We start from the raw sequence: 14,961 nt of genomic DNA, 5'->3' as shown, positions 1-14,961 counted from the left end.
AAGAGCCAGGGCGGCTATTCTCAAGACCAACTCCAGGTAACGTCGACAAGCGGACCGTCCCCCCCACCCTGATCTGTTTCACCTGTCCTTGTTAGTGTCTCCACCCCCTAAAGGTGTCACTTGTTTTCCCCAGTGTATTTATCCCTGTGTTTCCTATCTCTCTGTGCCAGTTCCTCTTGTATGCTTCAAGTCAACCAGCGTTTTCTTCCATACTCCTGCCTTTGCTATTCTCCTTTTTCTAGTCCTCCCGGTTTTGACCCTTGCCTGTTCTGGACTCTATACCCGCCTGCCTTGACCTCGAGTCTGTCTGCCACTCTCTACCTCCTGGACTCTGAACTGGTTTTTACTTTTTGCCTGTCCACGACATCTTGCCTACACCTTTTTGGATTATTAAACACCTTAAGCTCTCACCATCTGCCTCTTGTGTCTGCATCTGTGTCTCACCTTCTGTCGTGATACAGACCCCCTCACCTTTTACCACATTTTGTTACGTTACAGCCTTATTCTAAAATTGATTACCTTATTTTTGTTCCACATCAGTCTACAAATCAAATCAAATCAAATCAAATTTATTTATATAGCCCTTCGTACATCAGCTGATATCTCAAAGTGCTGTACAGAAACCCAGCCTAAAACCCCAAACAGCAAGCAATGCAGGTGGAGAAGCACACAATGAGCTCAGGTGTATCCTGTATCCATTGATAATCCTTGATGTTTCTGTAATTGATTGGGCATGCTTTGGAAAGGCACACAACTATGTATATAAGGTCCCACAGTTGACAGTGCATGTCAAAAACATGAACAAAAACCAAGCCATGAGGTCGACGGAATTGTCCGTAGAGCTCCAAGACAGGCTTGTGTCGAAGCACAGATCTGGGGAAGGGTACCAAAACATTTCTGCAGCATTGAAGATCCCCAAGAACAATGATGGAGGTCCCCAAGTGGCCTCCATCATTCTTAAATGGAAGAAGTTTGAAACTACCAAGACTCTTCCAAGAGCTGGCGGCCCGGCCAAACTGAGCAATCGGGGGAGAAGTGCCTTGGTCATAGAGGTGACTAAGTACCCAATGGTTACTCTGAAAGAGCTCCAGAGTTCTTCTGTGGAGATGGGAGAATCTTCCAGAAGGACAACCATCTCTGCAGCATTCCACCAATCAGGCCTTTATGGTAGAGTGGCCAGACGAAAGCCACTTCTCAGTAAAAGGCACATGACAGCCCGCTTGGAGTTTGTCAAAAGGCACCTAAAGGACTCTCAGACCATGTGAAACAAGATTCTCTGGTCTGAAGAAACCAAGATTGAACTATTTGGCCTAAATGCCAAGCATCACGTCTGGAGGAAATCATGGTGGTGGCAGCGTCATGCTGTGGGTATGTTTTTCAGGGACTGGGAGACTAGTCAGGATCGAGAGAAAGATGAACGGTGTAAAGTACAGAGAGATCCTTTTTCCTTTAACGAGTGTGACGAGAAGGATATACTGCTTTCCTGGGAACAGGCCCAAATCCCCGTCTTTTGCGTGAAGAAAAGATGGAGGAAAAGAGGACGCAGATCGGTCTGCCTTCCTAGAACCGTAGGCGAGCAAAAAAAACTCCCACTGCCATCCGTTCTACTTGCTAACATGCAATCATTGGAAAATCAAATGTATGACCTACGATTACGATTATCCTACCAACAGGACATTACAACTGTAATATCTCATGTTTCACAGAGTCGTGGCTGAGCGATGGCACGGATAATATAGAGCTGGTGAGATATTCCATGCACCGGCATAATAGAGAAACTACGTCTGGTAAGACGAGGGGTGGGTGTGTGTGTCTTTTTGTCAATAACAGCTGGTGCGCGATGTCTAATATTAAAGTAGTCGAGGTATTCTTCGCCTGAGGTAGAGTACCTTATGATAAGCTGTAGACCACACTATCTACCAAGAGAGTTCTCATCTATATTATTCGTAGCTGTCTATTTACCACCACAGACCGATGCTGGCGCTAAGACCGCACTCAACCAACTCTATAAGGTCATAAGCAAACAAGAAAATGCTCATCCAGAAGCGGCGCTCCTAGTGGCCGGGGATTTTAATGCAGGCAAACTTAAATCAGTTTTACCAAATTTTTACCAGCATGTGACATGTGCAACCAAAGGAAGAAAAAAAACTCTAGACCACCTTTACTCCACACACAGAGATACATACAAAGCTCTCCCCCGCCCTCCATTTGGCAAATCTGACCATAATTCTATCCCCCTGATTCCTGTTTACAAGCAAAAAACGAAGGCAGGAAGTACCAGTGACTCGTTCCATTTGGAAGTGGTCAGATGACACGGATGTTACACTATAGGACTGTAGGACCTTGACAGTTCTACCCCCAAGCCATAAGACTGCTGAACAATTTTTATTTTATTTATTTTATTTTTTATTTATTTTTTATTTTACCCCTTTTTTCTCCCCAATTTCGTCGTATCCAATTGTTGTAGTAGCTACTATCTTGTCTCATCGCTACAACTCCCGTACGGGCTCGGGAGAGACGAAGGTTGAAAGTCATGCGTCCTCCGATACACAACCCAACCAGCCGTACTGCTTCTTAACACAGTGCGCATCCAACCCGGAAGCCAGCCACACCAATGTGTCGGAGGAAACACTGTGCACTTGACTACCTTGGTTAGCGCGCACTGCGCCTGGCCCGCCACAGGAGTCGCTGGTGCGCGATGAGACAAGGACATCCCTACCGACCAAGCCCTCCCTAACCCGGACGACGCTAGGCCAATTGTGCGTCGCCCCACGGACCTCCCGGTCGCAGCCGGTTACCACAGAGCCTGGGCGTGAACCCAGGGACTCTGATGGCACAGCTGGCGCTGCAGCTGAACAATTAATCAAATGGCCACCGGACTATTTACATTGACCTCCTCCCATTTGTTTTGTACACTGCTGCTACTCGCTGTTTATTATCTATGTATAGTCACTTCACCCCTACCTACATGTAGAAATGACCTCATCTAACCTGTACCCCCGCACACTGACTCGGTACCAGTAGTCCTTGTATTTAGCCTCGTTATTGTTGTTATTGTGTTACTTTTGATTGTTTTAAATGTTTTACTTTAGTTTATTTGGTAAATCTTCTTGAACTGCACTGTTGTTTAAGGGCTTGTAAGTAACTATTTCACGGTAAGGTCTACACTTGTTGTATTCGGCGCATGTGACAAATAAAGTTTGATTTGATTTGATGAAAACCTGCTCCAGAGTGCTCAGAACAACAACCCTAAGCACACAGCCAAGACAACGTAGGAGTGGCTTCTGGACAAGTCTCTGAATGTCCTTGAGTAACCCAGCCAGAGCCCGGACTTGAACCCAATTGAACATCTCTGGAGAGACCTGAAAATAGCTGTGCAGTGACGCTCCCCATCCAACCTGACAGAGCTTGAGAGGATCTGCAGAGAAGAAAGGGAGAAACTCCCTAAATACAGGTGTACCAAGAAGAGTCAACGCTGTAATCACTGCCAAAGGTGCTTCAACAAATTACTCACTTACTTTTTTAAATATAAACTTGCAACAATTTCTAACAAACCAGTATTTAATACATTTTTAGAATAAGGCTGTAACGTAACAAAATGTGGAAAAAGTCAAGGGGTCTGAATACCTTCCGAATGCACTGTACTGTAAGAAATCAGTTCCAAGGGATTTAATTTTTGTAAATCTGTTCTCAATTATTCTCACGCATAATAGAGAGACAAGTGATGGTATACAAATGCAAGAAAGGTTTGAAATTATTAAGTTTTAGTCAAATATTATATCTGTTTGGGCTTCTTGGGGTTAATTTGCAATCTACAACTTATTAGTAATTATGTTCCGGCCCCCCGACCATCCTCTCAGAAAAAAATCATCCCACAGCTGAATCTAGATGATGATCCCTGCTGTATAATAAATCATCATATAATTCCTATGTTTTCATATACTTCTCATAAGTTGTCATTCCCATTGACAATATTTCATGATGAAGCTACTGCCTTGACATCTGCAAAGGTGCTGAATAGCCCTGCTTACATACAAATCACAAACCAAAACAGAGCCATTGATGACCAGTATGGGAAAACATTTGGATAAGAGGAGAAACTGGGGCTCACCCATACTGGGGCTCACCCCACATGGGGAAAGTAACTCAAGTGCAGTTGACATCTTCTGGCCTTCTGTCAAGGCAAATGGACAGTTTATACACATGGTTCAGAGCTGTCCGAAGCGAATGAAACACTGAGCCTTGGCTGTCAGCTAACCGAGGGTGTCGTGCTACAAATCTCAGTTGAGACCCACTAGGTTGTTTAGCTTCAGACTCAGGCAGAGGCAGTGAAGAGGCAAGGTTCACATTCCTATCTAAGTGTGGAGGTACTGGACTTGTACAAATGACCACGTTACATCTCTGCCAGAGCAATGTATTTCATTCAATATCTATTTAAGCAATAAGACACGAGGGGTGTGGTATATGGCCAATATACCACGACTAAGGGCTGTTCTTACACACGATGCAATGCAGAGTGCCTAGATACAGCCGTCAGCCTTGGTATATTGGCCATATACCACAAACCCTGAGGTTCCGTATTGCTACTATTAACTGGTTACCCACGGAATTAGAACAGTAAAAAGTAATATTTGGTCATACTCGTGGTATACGGTCTGATATACCATGGCTTTCAGCCAATCAGCATTTAGGGCTCAAGCCACCCGGTTTATAATAATAAATACACTGCTCAAAAAAATAAAGGGAACACTAAAATCCCTGAAGCTGGAGACTCATAATGAATGAAATATTCTTATTAAATAGTTTTTTCTTTACATAGTTGAATGTGCTGACAACAAAATCACACAAAACTTATCAATGGAAATCAAATTTATCAACCTAAAGTGGAAAACCACACTACAGGCCGATCCAACTTTGATGTAATGTCCTTAAAACAAGTCAAAATGAGGCTCAGTAGTGTGTGTGGCCTCCACGTGCCTGTATGACCTCCCTACAACGCCTGGGCATGCTCCTGATGAGGTGGCGGATGGTCTCCTGAGGGATCTCCTCCCAGACCTGGACTAAAGCATCCGCCAACTCCTGGACAGTCTGTGGTGCAACGTGGCGTTGGTGGATGGAGCGAGACATGATGTCCCAGATGTGCTCAATTGGATTCAGGTCTGGGGAACGGGCGGGCCAGTCCATAGCATCAATGCCTTCCTCTTGCAGGAACTGCTGACACACTCCAGCCACATGAGGTCGAGCATTGTCTTGCATTAGGAGGAACCCAGGGCCAACTGCACCAGCATATGGTCTCACAAGGGGTCTGAGGATCTCATCTCGGTACCTAATGGCAGTCAGGCTACCTCCCCCAAAGAAATGCCACCCCACACCATGACTGACCCACGGCGTCTCCAGACTCTGTTACGTCTGTCACATGTGCTCAGTGTGAACCTGCTTTCATCTGTGAAGAGCACAGGGCGCCAGTGGCGAATTTTCCAATCTTGGTGTTCTCTGGCAAATGCCAAACATCCTGCACGGTGTTGGGCTGTAAGCACAACCCCCACCTGTGGACGTCGGGCCCTCATACCACCCTCATGGAGTCTGTTTCTGACCGTTTGAGCAGACACGTGCACATTTGTGGCCTGCTGGAGGTCATTTTGCAGGGCTCTGGCAGTGCTCCTCCTGCTCCTCCTTGCACAAAGGCGGAGGTAGCGGTCCTGCTGCTTGGTTGTTGCCCACCTACGGCCTCTGCCACGTCTCCTGATGTACTGGCCTGTCTCCTGGTAGCGCCTCCATGCTCTGGACACTACGCTGACAGACACAGCAAACCTTCTTGCCACAGCTCGCATTGATGTGCCATCCTGGATGAGCTGCACTACCTGAGCCACTTGTGTGGGTTGTAGACTCCGTCTCATGCTACCACTAGAGTGAAAGCACCGCCTGCATTCAAAAGTGACCAAAACATCAGCCAGGAAGCATAGGAACTGAGAAGTGGTCTGTGGTCACCACCTGCAGAACCACTCCTTTATTGGGGGTGTCTTGCTAATTGCCTATAATTTCCACCTGTTGTCTATTCCATTTGCACAACAGCGTTGCTTCCTAAGTGGACAGTTTGATTTCACAGAAGTGTGATTGACTTGGAGTTACATTGTGTTGTTTAAGTGTTCCCTTTATTTTTTTGAGCTGTGTATATGGCTCTGATCATGGCCAATCTGTGTAGGGAGACAGAATGTTGAATATATTGGTATCTTGTTACTTGCAATCCTTTGTTTGTTCTAGTTGGAGCAGCTCAATGTTGATTGTGAACCGAATGAGCAGACTGATCACATAACTCATGAAGCTGATTTTAGTTAGCTAGTCTCTGAAGTGTAAAGAAGCCTACATCTAAGCTGTGAGAGAAAAAGGGAAAGGTCACTCAACAGAACCACTCATATAATCCGCTATACAAACAAGCACAACTGTACATGTCTCTATAAAACAATTCACATATTTGGTGGTATTGCCATCAGTACTCTATCGCTTCACCATCATAAGATCCTTAGCTAGTGTTATTATTAGAAAAGTCAAAAGTGCTATGCCCTCTGTTCTTCTGAGGTAAGGCTTCAAGCTTTGACGTGAGATGGGGTTTGGACTGTTAGCGCTCAGTTCATGGCAGTGCTACTAAACATTAGTGTCAGAGTTAATTGGTGTGTTTAGTCCAGTTTAGTAGCTCTCTTGGCTCTCACTCGTGTTCAGTATGTAGGCATCAAGTGCTGTCCGGTTCAGGATCCAGTCAAGCAAGCCCCATAGTCTCACTAACACGACACACACACTTACTTATACAACACACAGACTGTGACACACACACACACACACACACACACACACACACACACACACACACACACACACACACACACACACACACACACACACACACACACACACACACACACACACACACACACACACACACACACACACACACACACACACACACACACACACACACACACACTGTAACATCTCCTCCTGTCCACCGCTCTCTGATCCCCAGCCATGTGACAAGGGAGACATGGGACCTTAGTTTGGCCGTCCGACATTACAGAAGCCATGGGGCTAGGCCTGCTCCACGCGCTGTGTGTGCGTGCTGTGCTGCTTGGACCTCCCAGGGAGCCTCCAGCATCCCAGAATCTCCCTTTAACTTGATGGCCCCTTCCTTAGACTCCTTTTAAAACACACATATTCCTTGTCCTCTTCCTTGTCATCATTGGGCCACCACGAGCCAGAACAGCTTCAATGTGCCTTGTCATAGATTATGCTTGTGTCTGGAACTCTATTGGAGGGATGTGACACCATTCTTCCACGAGAAATTCCATCATTTGGTGTTTTGTTGATGGTGGTGTAAAATGCTGTCTCAGGCATCGCTTGAGAATCTCACATAAGTGTTCAATTGGATTGAGATCTGGTGACTAAGAGGGCCATGGCATATGGTTTACATTGTTTTCATGCTCATCAAACCATTCAGTGACCACTCGTGCCCTGTGGATGGGGGCATTGTCATTCTATGGGGCCTATATAGGGAATTGGGTGTGATTTGGGACGCACCCTGAGTTTCTTTTAGTATAGTAATTGAATATGGTTTGGCTCTGGTTAGCCTTTGGATGATGGGACTACTTTCCCAACCCCTCTCTTCTTTGTGTTGCTCTCTGCTCTATATACGTGGCATAAGGGAGGTCATTTGTCATGCAACACTTAGCTGGTTCCCTCCATTTTTATTGGGTGCGATTAACTTGTCAGTGGTCATCTAAAATGTATTTCAAAAGACTTCCCGGGTACTTAGGCCTTTGTTCTCGAGGGAAGAGAAGCGTTGAGAGTCGTCGATACACAGAAACACCTGGACTAGAGGAGACAGACACTAGACAGTGAAGTTGACGTTGATACCCCATCAGTGTGCAGGGATGGCGTGTTGTGAGATGTGTGTGTGAACACGTGAATGTGCGTTTGCATGGGTGCATGTAAGTGCATGACTGCATGCAAGCTATTGAATAGAACTATGTGCGTATGTTTATGTTGTACACAGTGAACCAATATCTTTTTAAACTTCTGTCCTTTTGTATATGACCCGGATTCAATCAGATAAAGCATTAACCGGTGATAGCTGACACCCGCAGAGCTGATGTTTTGAGGGTGTAACTGCGTTGGAGCTGTCACATTGGTGAGCAGCTGCTCTTGTGATTGTAACGAAGTAACACCAGTTCCACGTTAGAAGTAAAAAAAAAAAAAATATTTAACCTTTATTTAACCAGGTAGGCCAGTTAAGAACAAGTTCTCATTTACAACTGCGACCTGGCCAAGATAAAGTGAAGCAGTGCGACACAAACAAAACAGAGTTACACATGGGATAAACAAACGTACAGTCAATAACACAATAGAAGTGTCTATATACAGTGTGTGCAAATGTAGTAAGATTAGGGAGGTAAGGGAATAAATAGGCCATAGAGGCAAAATAATTACAATTGAACAATTAAACACTGGATTGATAGATCTGCAGAATATGAATGTGCAAGTAGAGATACTGGGGCGCAAAGGAGCAAAAAACAAACAAACAAAAAACAATATGGGGATGAGGTAGTTGGCTGGGCTATTTACAGATGGGCTATGTACAGGTGCAGTGATCTGTAAGCTGCTCTGACAGCTGATGCTTAAAGTTAGTGAAAGAGATATGAGTCTCCAGCTTCAGGGATTTTTGCAATTCGTTCCAGTCATTGGCAGCAGAGAACTGGAAGGAAAGGCGGCCAAAGTAGGAATTGGCTTTGGGGGTGACCAGTGAAATGTACCTGCTGGAGCGCGTGCTACGGCTGGGTGCTGCTATGGTGACCAGTGAGCTGAGATAAGGCGGGGCTTTACCTAGCAGAGACTTATAGATGACCTGGAGCCAGTGGGTTTGACGACGGATATGAAGCGAGGGCCAGCCAGCGAGAGCATACAGGTCGCAGTGGTGGGTAGTATATGGGGCTTTGGTGACAAAATGGATGGCACTGTAATAGACTGCATCCAATTTGTTGAGTAGAGTGTTGGAGGCTATTTTGTAAATGATGTCGCCAAAGTCGAGGATCGGTAGGATGGTCAGTTTTACGAGGGTATGTTTGGCAGCATGAGTGAAGGATGCTTTGTTACAAAATAGGAAGCTAATTCTAGATTTCATTTTGGATTGGAGATGCTTAATGTGAGTCTGGAAGGAGAGTTTACAGTCTAACCAGACACCTAGGTATTTGTAGTTGTCCACATATTCTAAGTCAGAACCGTCCAGAATAGTGATGCTAGTCAGGCGGGCAGGTATGGGCAGCGATCGGTTGAAGAGCATGCATTTAGATTTACTTGCATTTAAAAACAGTTGGAGGCCATGGAAGGAGTATTGTATGGCATTGAAGTTCGTCTGGAGGTTTCTTAGCACAGTGTCTAAAGAAGGGCCAGAAGTATGGAGAATGGTGTCGTCTGCATAGAGGTGGATCAGGGAATCACCAGCAGCAAGAGCGACATCATTGATGTATACAGAGAAAAGAGTCGGCCCGAGAATTGAACCCTGTGGCACCCCCATAGAGACTCCCAGAGGTCCGCACAACAGGCCCGCTGATTTGACACACTGAAGTCTGTCTGAGAAGTAGTTGGTGAACCAGGCGAGGCAGTCATTTGAGAACCCAAGGCTGTTGAGTCTGCCGATAAGAATGCAGTGATTGACAGAGTCGGAGAAGGTACGGTGGGATTCAAAATGGTCGGTGATCTTTTTGTTAACTTGACTTTCGAAGATCTTGGAAGGAAGGGTAGGATAGACATACATCTGTAAAAGTTTGGGTCTAGAGTGTCTCCCCCTTTGAAGAGGGGGATGACCACGGCAGCTTTCCAATCTTTGGGGATCTCAAACAATACGAAAGAGAGGTTGAACAGGCTAGTAATAGGGGTTGCAACAATTGCGACAGATAATTTTAGAAAGAAAGGGTCCAGATTGTCTAGCCCAGCTGATTTGTAGGGGTCCAGATTTTCCAGCTCTTTCAGAACATCAGCTATCTTGATTTGGGTGACGGGGAAATAGGGAGGCTGGGCAAGTTGCTGTGGGGGGTGCAGAGCTGTTGACAGGGGTACAGAAAAATGCTTATTGAAATTCTCAATTATCGTGGATTTATCGTGGTGAGGCCTAGGCTATATTTAAAGTGTAGTCTATATACAAATAATATGTATAAATAATAGGCCTAGGCTATATATAAATAATTATGCTCAAATTGAAAAGTATTAAACAAAATAATGAGGATTTCTATCAACCTAATCAAGGTGTAGGCCTAGATTATATCCCACATTCCAGTGTTCGAACTTATAAACACAGCTGCATGGAATTCCAACACTTTGGAAAAGGTCAGTGGTGTAAAGTACTAAAAATACTTTAAAGTACTTCTTAGTTTTTTGGGGTATCTGTACTTTAGTATATGTTTTTGACAACTTTTACTTTTACTTTACAACATTCCTAAAGAAAATAATGTACTTTTACTCAATACATTTTCCCTGACACCCAAAAACTTGTTACATTTTGAGTGCTTAGCAGGACAGGAAAATGGTCCAATTCACACACTTATCAAGAGAACATCCCTGGTCCTCCCTATACTGCTTCTGATCTGGCGGACTCACTAAGCATAAATGCTTAATTTGTAAATTATGTCTGAGTCTTGGAGTGTGCTCCTGGCTGTCCATAGATGTGCTTAATATAAGGAATTATAAATTATTTATACTTTTACTTTTGATATTTAAGTATATTTTAGCAATTACATGTATTTTTTATACTTAAGGATATTTAAAACCAAATACTTTTAGACTTATTCTCAAGTAGTATTTTATTGGGTGACTTTAACTTATACTAAAGTAATTTTCTAGTATGACAATTGGGTACTTTTTCAACCTCTGAAAAAAGGGTTCCAAAAGGGTTCTTTGACGGTCCCCATAGGATAACCTTTTTTAGTTCCAGGTAGAACCCTTTTGGTTCCAGGTAGAAGTCGTTTAAGATCCATGTAGAACCCATTGGGGAAAGGGATCTACATTGAACCCAAAAGGGTTCTTTAAAGGGTTCTCAAAATGGGAACAGTCGAAGAATCGTTTTAGGTTCTAGATAACACCTTTTGTTCTAAGGGTGTACTAATATGACCGTGCAGCCAACGTCCATGATAGCTATGCCGGGAGCCGCTTGTGGATTTGACAGCTCTAACGCGGTTCCACCTCTATCCCGTCAAAACACCACCTATGTGGGTGTCGACTAGCCTGAATCTGATTGAATCAAGCCCTATGTCTGTGTCTGTGTGTGCACAATCTCCCTGTCAGCCGTTGTGACTGTTTCTCTCTTTGCTTAACCCGGGGTTGTGTGAGAGGATTGTATGTTTTTAGAAGAGCTGTCTGGTTTAGTCAGCTAGGCCCTGCGCTCCCTCCGTTCATCATGACAAACTCTGTTAGTCTAAATGAATCTCCTATGTTCATCTCTGCGTCAAAACCAGGGGCGCTGCGTGCTAGGAGCAAATGATTTCTCCCGGGTCAGGTCTGAAAATCCCTCAACCCTCCTCTGCAGTGTTTTATGGCTTATTAAACATGTCCTCAAGGACCCAGGAGATCAAAAGATGCTTTGGACGTCTACTCTGTCTACTCTACAGGTCCTACAGGATGCATGGAGCATGTGTCTGAGAGTTGGACTGTTTCCCAAGTGGCACCCTATTCCCTATATAGTGCACTTCTTTTGACCATGGACCATAGTCACAATGTAGGGAATAGGGTGCCATCTGGGACACAACCTTGGGTTCAAAAGCTCACATATCTTTAGTATAACATTGTTTGGTTTATCGTTGATTTACTGGTTTCCCTATTGTAATATTTTAGTTTATACACATCTTTTTCCAGTGCTGTAAAATACCTAAGTAAAAATACTTTAAAGTACTACTTAAGTTGATAGTTTGGGTTCCTGTACTTTAGTTTACTGTTTTACTTTTACTCCACTACATTCCTAAAGACAATATGTACTTTTTACTCCCATACATTTTCCCTGACACCAAAAAGTACTTGTTACATTTTGAATGCTGAGACAGGACAGAATTACGGTCCAGTTCACGCACCTATCAATATAAAGCATTGTCATCCCTACTGCCTCTTATCTGGCGGACTCACTAAACACAAATACTCTGTTTGTAAATTATGTGAGTGTTGGGATGTGCCCCTCTCTGTCCGTTAAAAAAAAATATTGTGAGGTATGGTTTGTTTAATATAAGGAATTGTATAGCATTTACTTTTACTTTCTACTTTTACTCAACTTTGAACATTTAGTACTTTTTACTCCATTAATACCAGATACTTTTAGACTTTTACTCAGGTAGTACTATACTGTGTGACTTTTACTTTTAGTCAAGTATGACATTTGAGTACTTTTTTCACCACTGTCCTTTTCAAGTATAGTTGTCTGTACATTACCAATATAGCATGTGTTACATAACAAGACATGGTAGGTAGTCTTTGCTCAGGGCCTCCTTAAGGCATCCTTCTCAATAAGTATGGCTATACATACTGCTGGGTGCATACACACACACACACACACACATTTTACATTTGAAACCACCAATTAAATTGACAAAAAAAGGATCCAAACATTTCAAAGGTCCCTGTATGCACGGCACTCAAGGAAAGCACCTCCTCCAAACAGATAGGCTGCCCACGACAGCTGAAACAGAGCACTACCTAGCCAATTGCTTTTCCTTAGTTTTTGTCTTCTTTTATTTCAAGGCTTTAACTCTCAGTACTGGAGAAGTTTGAATGAATTGGACCCATCACTAATGTGTTAGAATTCATACCTTTTGATTAGTATTCATAACATGTACCTAAGAAGTTTATTTTGTTTTCTTTTGTTGTTGTTTTTTCAGCTTTTGTGACATATCACGGAAGAATGCTTCACTAGGAGGTAAAATAATTATTTGATCTCATACTGATATTTCCCCAAAAAACTGGTTGTTTTTCAAAAGTAAGTAGTTGTGACATCTAGTGGTGAATAGTGGTACTTCAAAACTGTTTTGCGCAGGTACACTCAAGAACAAGCAGAAAGTCAGAGCCAGAAGCAGCTCCAGGGCACAGTATGTGTATGCAGGTGATAATAATGAAGTGTATAGGACATTTATGGTCATATTAAGATGTGATTATATTTTATGCCAATAAACATAGTGGTAATGGTGTAAAAATTACATTGGACCTACAAAGGACAAAAATATAGCACATTTCATTTTGAAGTTGCTGTGGAGTTTACTTAATTTCATAAACCTGTGGCCAGGAGGGGGAGACGGCTTGCGAATGCACTCTCCACGTGGCCTTATTAGCTTTCTATTCAACTGTGAAGCCGTAGAAGCAGAAATTAAACAGTTGCTGTAATTTAGAGAGAGACAGACAGGCACCGTTCTATTGTGAAACAGTGTCTGTCAAACATTGACCAGTAGAGTAAACAAACAATTCTACTTCCCTCGTTCTCTACAAACTTTACTGAATGTGATGCAAGAACGTTGAAATCCAAGCATTTGTGCCAGGCTTAAAAAGTATTTGCCTTGGGTAAAATAGCATGTGTTCCATGCGTAAATAGGAGGCATATATGCTATTATCAATTAGAGAAAAAAATATACAGTACCATTCAAAATTTTAGACACACCTACTCACTCAAGGGTTTTCTTTATTCTTACTATTTTCTACATTGTAGAATAGTAGTGAAGATGACATCAAAACTATGAAATAACACATATGGAATCATGTAGTAACCAAAAAAGTGCTAAACAAATCAAAATATATTTTATATTTGAGATTTTTCAAAGTATCCACCCTTTGCCTTGATGACAGCCTTGCACACCCTTGGCATTCTCTAAACCAGCTTCATGAGGACTGCTTTTCCAACAGTCTTGAATGAGTTCCCGCATATGCTGAGCACTTGTTGGCTGCTTTTCCTTAATTCTGCGGTCCAACTCATCCCAAACCATCTCAGTTGGGCTGAGGTCGGGTGATTGTGGAGGCCAGGTCATCTGACGCAGCACTCCATCACTCTCCTTGGTCAAATAGCCCTTGTCTATTTGTCCTGTTGAAAAACAAATTATAATCCCACTAAGCGCAAACCAGATGGGATTGTGTATCGCTTCAGAATGCTGTGGTAGCTATGCTGGTAAAGTGTGTCTTGAATTCGAAATAAATCACAGACAGTGTCACCACCTCACACCATCACACCTGCTCCTCCATGCTTCACGGTTGGAACCACAAATGTGGAGATCATCCGTTCACCTACTCTGCGTCTCACAAAGACACTGCTGTCAGAACCAAAAATAAAACCAAAGGTCAGATTTCCACCAGTCTAATATCCATTGCTCGTGTTTCTTGGCCCAAGCAAGTCTCTATTTCTTATTGGTGTTCATTAGTAGTGGTTTCTTTGCAGCAATTTGACCATGAAGCACTGATTCACACAGTCTCCTTTGAACAGTTGATGTTGAGATGTGTCTGTTACTTGAACTCTGTGAAGCAATTATTTGGGCTGGAATCAGAGGTGCAGTTAACTCTAATGAACTTATCCTCTGCAGCAGAGGTAACTCTGGGTCTTCCTTTCCTTTGGTGGTCCTCATAAGTGCCAGTTTCATCATAGCGCTTGATGGTTTTTGTGACCTCACTTGAAGAAAATGTCAATGTTCTTGAAATTTTCCGGATTGACTGACATTGATTTCTTAAAGTAATGATGGACTGTCGTTTCTCTTTGCTTATTTGAGCTGTCCCTGGTCAATACAAAATACCACATCCCATGAGTCACAGAATGGGAATTACACCTCTGCCATGAGGTGCTACTTCAGTCTCCTGACCGGAGAGAGGTCCTAATATGGACTTGGTATTTTACCAAATAGGGCTATCTTCTGTATACCACCCCTACCTTGTCACAACACAACTGATTGACTCAAAAACATTATT

The sequence above is a fragment of the Oncorhynchus kisutch genome, linkage group LG18 (genome assembly GCF_002021735.2).
Source record: "Oncorhynchus kisutch isolate 150728-3 linkage group LG18, Okis_V2, whole genome shotgun sequence".
In the NCBI taxonomy this organism is placed as follows: domain Eukaryota; kingdom Metazoa; phylum Chordata; class Actinopteri; order Salmoniformes; family Salmonidae; genus Oncorhynchus; species Oncorhynchus kisutch.
Note: the sequence above shows the minus strand (reverse complement) of the source record.